General features: G+C 40.0%; 1 pseudogene; it reads left to right on the top strand.

Annotated features, from left to right (window-relative positions):
* The first annotated feature begins 3,463 nt into the window (after nt 1-3,463).
* On the top strand, nt 3,464-5,920 carry LOC112184851 (annotated as a pseudogene).
* The last annotated feature ends 80 nt before the right edge of the window (nt 5,921-6,000 follow it).

The raw sequence follows: 6,000 nt of genomic DNA, 5'->3' as shown, positions 1-6,000 counted from the left end.
CTGGATACTAACGTGGCAGGCTGAGGCCAGTGGGCTGCTTCTCTGGGCCGGGCCTTCTCCTTCTGGTACTGGGCCGATCTGCTTCCTTCTGGGCTTAGGGCTGCATCTGACTCTGGGCTGGGCTTCACAGGGCTTAAGGTAGTGGCTGGAGATGCAGACAGCGGTTCAAAGGTGCAGCGGATTCAGGCGGGCAGTTCGGGCTTTTCTAGGCCGGTTCCGGTGATGATTTTTTTGGTTCCCAGAAACTGGGGACGAGATGTAGCTTGTGACAAAAGGTGGCAGTGAAGAGTGGATGGGAAGATGGCGAATCAAGCAAAAGATCTTCGAATTCTTCTTGGAGGCCAGTTTGGTCACTTCCGGTGGCCGGTTCAGGTTGATTCTGGCCAGTTATGGGGGCAGCGCCACCGGTTTTGGGCTTCTGGAGGTGAGAGCTTCAAGGTGGGCGGCGGAGGTTTCTGGGATTTGAAGGCTACGAATTTAGGGTTTCAGGGTTAGAACTTCGTGCTAATAATGTGTTTTAGGGAATCAAGAATTGAGAGAAATTTGATGTGTATTCTCATTGATAATATGGGCCTCTTTATATAGAGGATTACGATGCAAAGAATCTCAATTATACAAGGAAAGTAATCGTACATTGAATAGGAATCTAGATCCTTCTAATTTAACTCAATTACCACTAGGTCAAGTAAACTAGAGTTTGGGCCAAACACAAATTAGGGTTTACTTGAACAATATATATATATATATATATATATATATATATATCTCCAATGGTGTCCAGTATGTCTCCCACCTCTGCATTATCACCGATGGGGCCACGACGAGTCCAGGATCAACTTGCCATAGAGGAATATTGTCTCTCTCTTCAGCAAGATCATCCCTCCGCTCACCAAATACTCGCCGGAGACCATTTTGCTGATTGTGTCAAATCTGGTACTTTGCTGAGGTCATAAACCGGTTGACCGTCCATCAGTTCGATTCGCAACCATGTTCGAAGCACATGTAAGGCTCTTTCTGATTTTTGCTCTCTCAATTCTGATGGTTTCGCAATGAATTTGATTATCTGTGGTGCTTTGATTGTTGAAATTTGATCAAAGCCCCTTAGGCACTGTCCTTGCTTGATTGTTATTGTTTATATGATATCTCTCACAAATCTCACTCTTTCGCTTTACGAAGATCAAGTCGGCCCGTCGATTGGTAAATTTGAATCTAGTATAGCTTAAGCAATTTTGATTTTCGATTCTTACTAAAAGAAATCAAAGTTGATTCTCTCCTTATCAAGCTTTGAATTTGATCGTTTTGGAGTTGAATATCTGTTTTGTTTTCAATCCGAGATTGAATTCTATGAACTTCATTGAATATGCTTGGAAGTTGAAGTTGATTGGTTTGTTGCCTTTTTCTATGAATCAGAGTTTGAAGCTTGAATTCAAAAATGTGAAAATATGTATGTGGTTCTTTCAAACCCAGTGAACGATTGGTTTGTTGCATTTTTCTATCTATAAGAATATTGTTCCAAAAGCTTAGAGACTCGGGATTATGAATATTGTTCTTCCTTTCATACAAATGACAACTTTTCTATAATTGCAGTGTTACATAGAGTTGTTATATTGACGAGAGGCTTATGGCAAGTTGTCATTGTTATTACGAAGATCTTAAAGGCAAATTGTTAAAACCAAATCCCCAAATCCTATGTGTCATTATAAGCATAGTGCTTAATCAAATTCTTGAGGGATTATATATTGCCAAAGGCAAGTCCATGAATAAATAAAAGAGCTTAAAGCTCGCTCATGGAATCAAAAAGTCTAGAGTTCATATATACTCATTCGACTTATTGCCTCAATGAGTACTATGACAAGACTAAGAAATCGAATTTGAATCATGCGCACAATGTTGCAACATATTCTAACTTTCACCAAGTTATAAAGTTATCTAGACCTCATATTGAGCCTATATGAAATTATCAATTATACAAATTGATATTTATGGCTAAGTATGCCACACCTAAATTTCAATGCTCGGAATATTGTATAAAGGTAAATGTGTCAATTTTTGTTCCTTTATATTGTTATTCTTTGCTAATATCTTAATCTAAAATTTGAGCATATGAAATTAGTTCTACTCTTATTATGTGAGGTAAGATTTATTATCATAGTTTTATTGGTATTATGCAAACCTTCGTAGGAATTGAAATTCATGATGAATCCCTTTTATGCAAAGCACACATGGTCTCACCTATGTGATCGACACACCATATCCAATATGCATGGTGCATGTATTTTGTTACATACATGGTGAAGCTTGCAACCATCAAAGGGAGCATTCAAAATTATGCTACTTAGGATATATGCGCGTTGTACTGTTTTTCTCCTTCGATCAAGGTTATTTTTGTCCAACTGAATTTTTGTTACCTAGCAAGGTTTTTGACGAGGCAACATTAAGTGCTTCCAACACCATTAGTAGACATCCAAGGAGAAGTGTTGTAAATATTATAAATATATGGATATCCACGTAAATTCTCATCTTTTATGTCTTTATTAGGATGTAAACCCAACTCTTATATAAAAGGGTCCATGAGAAAGTATGTATTATTCATTTACCTCCTCCTATATTATGTTTCTCTATTCTATCTCTCACTTATTCTCTAGTTTATAACACAATTAAGATTTTTATTTTTGTTTATTTATTTATTTTTAAGACCATTTTTCCCTCACCCCTTTGTCAAATAGAGAGAGAAACTATAAGAGACTTTGCGGAACTCCAGTCACCGGTTGACGGAATCCGGTCATTGATCACGGGAATCCGGTGACCGGTCGCTGGATTTCTCTAAAAATTTTGCCGGAGGTTTCCAAAGAGGTCGTCGGAGATCTCATAGGTCACCGGAGACTTTTATTGTGCTCGAATAAAATCAAATAAACTTTATTGCCAAAGGCAAAAAAAGAATAGATTTACCCTAAAGGTTCCCACGGCCGCCCAACCCCTAAAAACCCTAGCTCCTAATTCCAACCTCTGTGTCGGCATCTCTACAACCAAATCAACCGGATTTCGGCCGGCCTCACTGCCTAACATGTCTAATATTGACTCTGTCACCAGAAGCTTCGCCACTTCGCTTGCCATTGCGAGCAATGATGTGGTTGACATCTCTGCCACGTCGGATGGAGGTGCGCAGCGAACATCTTAGTCCTATCTCCTTGCATGGCCGCTCACCCCGAAACTGACAATAGCCATGGACCTAAGACGCAATTTCAGGCGTGTTTAGGTACTGAACCGAGGTTTTACCGTCCAGCAAAGGACTCCAAATCGGTTCTTGTTCTCTTTTGACCTCCGCAGTGATTGCCGGAAGGTGATGATGGGAGGGCCTTGGAGTTTTAATCGGGATCTGTTCGTGATGTAGCCATATGATGGTATTTCTCTGCTGCAATCGATACAAATGCAAGACCTATTTTTCTAGGTTCAAATAACTAATATGCCACCGGCATATGAACAACGGAAAACTATTGCCAATGTAGCCTCTGTTGCTAGGAAGTACCTGGACATCGATGGAAAGTTGTTTGATGCTATGAGGGAGATTAGGGTTCGTGTCTCCCATTCAATCTTGAAGCCTTTATTTCCGACAAAAACCCTAAAGTTTGCTAGAGGGGTTGAGCAAGAGGTACACTTTCTGTTAGAAAATCTAGCAGGCAAGTGTGATATCTATGCTCGTGTTTTCCATGAGAATGGCCCATGCAATCCGGATATTGTACCACCTAGTGTCAAGAGTGTCAAGACTGTTGAACAACCTGTGGCCCGAAAGCTCGAACTCAATAATCAGTTTCTAGGATTCCATGGTCCTCAGTTCCAGGAATGGACTTTCAGGTTTCAGGGCATCACTACTCCCATTCTGCCACCAGTGAGGCGTTCCCTATTTGGTGGTGCTGAGTCTAGTAGGCCTAGGCGACCGGTGATCATCAGGAATGTTGAATCAAAGGCAGCCAGTGATGAGGATTCCCGTGCTATTGTGCCGGTTGAGACTGTGGGCCAGGCTAAACGAGGTAGACCTTTTCCATCCCCAAAAAAATTGCAATTTTTGATATCTGACTTATTTGAAGGTAAAACTAGTCCGGTTGCTTTTGCAAAGAAAGTGAAGATGCCTAAATTTTCTTCTAAATTCAGTGCTAAGTCTATGGGCCTTATGGAAAACCCTGGAGGTATGTTGGTGCCGGCTAAGGTCTTGATGCCAAAGCCAGTACTTGAGCTACAGGGGACAAAGAAGAAGAAATGAAGGCCTTTGGAATCTAAAAATAAAAATCCAAAGACAAAGAAGGTCTTTGCTGAGGAGGTCTTGACAATGTTGTACTTGGGTAAACCCCCCCAAGCCCTAGTTTGAAGGGCAATGAAAAAATCTATATGGTTGTGGTAGGAGCCTATTTACTATGTCTCTATTTTTTTCATAGTTTATAGGCTCACTTTTAAATAAGTCAGTGGTTAGTTCGAATATAGATGGTATGTCTCTATGTATCAAAGTAGTTCTCTTACTACAAATTCTTGATCTGTCTAGTTGAAGGCAGCAGAAGGATATGTAATGGTCATCTTAGCATGCGTTAATGAAATCCACATTTCCCTCAAAAAAAAAAAAACTTTATTGCCTCCCAATAAAAGTTTAGTTTATTAAGGGGGCAATAAAAGTTACTAAGGGATAATGAGACTAATTTCTCTAAAATTAGATAAATAAAAATTTGATTGAGGTCGAAGATCAGGAGATTACATTAATTCAAATTGTTTTATTGGAGTGAGAAGAAATACAAACTAAGAATCTCTTTTCGATATGGAGCGATGATGGGAAATTGGTATATGAGGACACCATTGAATCTACTGAGGAATTTGACTCTCAACATTGTGTAGGAGCAGGGGGGGCAAGCGAGTGTTTATAAAGCTGAGATGCAAACAGGCCAGATTGTTGCAGTGAAGAAAATTCACACGGTACAAGATGGTAGTGGGGTAGCAAATCTCAAGGCGTTCGAGAGTGAGATCCATGCACTCTCTGAAATCCGTCATCGAAACAATGTGAAACTCTATAGTTTTTGCACACATCCGCGCCACTCATTCTTGGTGTACCAGTTTCTGGAAGGGGGAAGCTTAGAAAAGCTACTACACAATGTCAATGAAATATTTATGTTTGAATGGATTGCAAGGGTAAACGTTGTCAAGAGTGTGGCAGCTTTATCCTATATGCACCATGATTGCTTGCATCCAATTGTTCATCGAGACATATCAAGCAAGGACATCTTGCTGGATTTAGAATACAACGCTTACATATCTGATTTTGGTACAGCTAGAATTTTGAAGCCCAACTCTTCCAATTGGACTTCATTTGCAGGCACGTTTGGATACACTGCTCCAGGTAACTATCCATAATTCCATATATAGTTTCCTTAATTTTCTCATTGCATATTACTGGCAGGTGGCAAAACATATGGAACTACCTTCCTAGAAAAAGTGACATGTTAAATTGTTAGAACGTCAATCTATCTATACCATCAATTAAGTGTTCTTGCTTTGTATGTGATTAAGATTCACTGTCTAGCAAAGTAAACGTTGAACCATTTTGACCTTGCAGAGTTTGCATACACAATGGAAATGAATGAGAAATGTGATGTCTATAGTTTTGGAGTGTTAACTCTAGAAGTGATCATGGGAAAGCATCCGGGGGACCTCATGATCTCAGTTCTCTCATCCTGATTATCGACATCAAGTACTGTGCTTGATACACCGCTGAGGGACATTTTGGAATTTGGATAAACGCCTTTCAGCTCCTAGAGGTCAAATTGCAGAGAAACTGGGGTTTATTGTGAAGCTTGCATTTTTATGCTTGCAAACCAATCCGGAATCTCGGCCAACCATGAAGCAGGTTTCCCAGGAGCTATCAAATCAAAGGCCATATTAATTTACTACCTCTCGGCTTTGACAGGATTACCTTGTCACAGCTGCTTGACAATGCTTGTATTCCTGGACATCAATCTGCAA

This window comes from Rosa chinensis, chromosome 2, assembly GCF_002994745.2.
Source record: "Rosa chinensis cultivar Old Blush chromosome 2, RchiOBHm-V2, whole genome shotgun sequence".
NCBI classification, from domain to species: Eukaryota; Viridiplantae; Streptophyta; class Magnoliopsida; order Rosales; family Rosaceae; genus Rosa; species Rosa chinensis.
The sequence above is the reverse complement of the archived record's forward strand: the minus strand, read 5'-3'. Positions and strand labels throughout refer to the sequence as shown.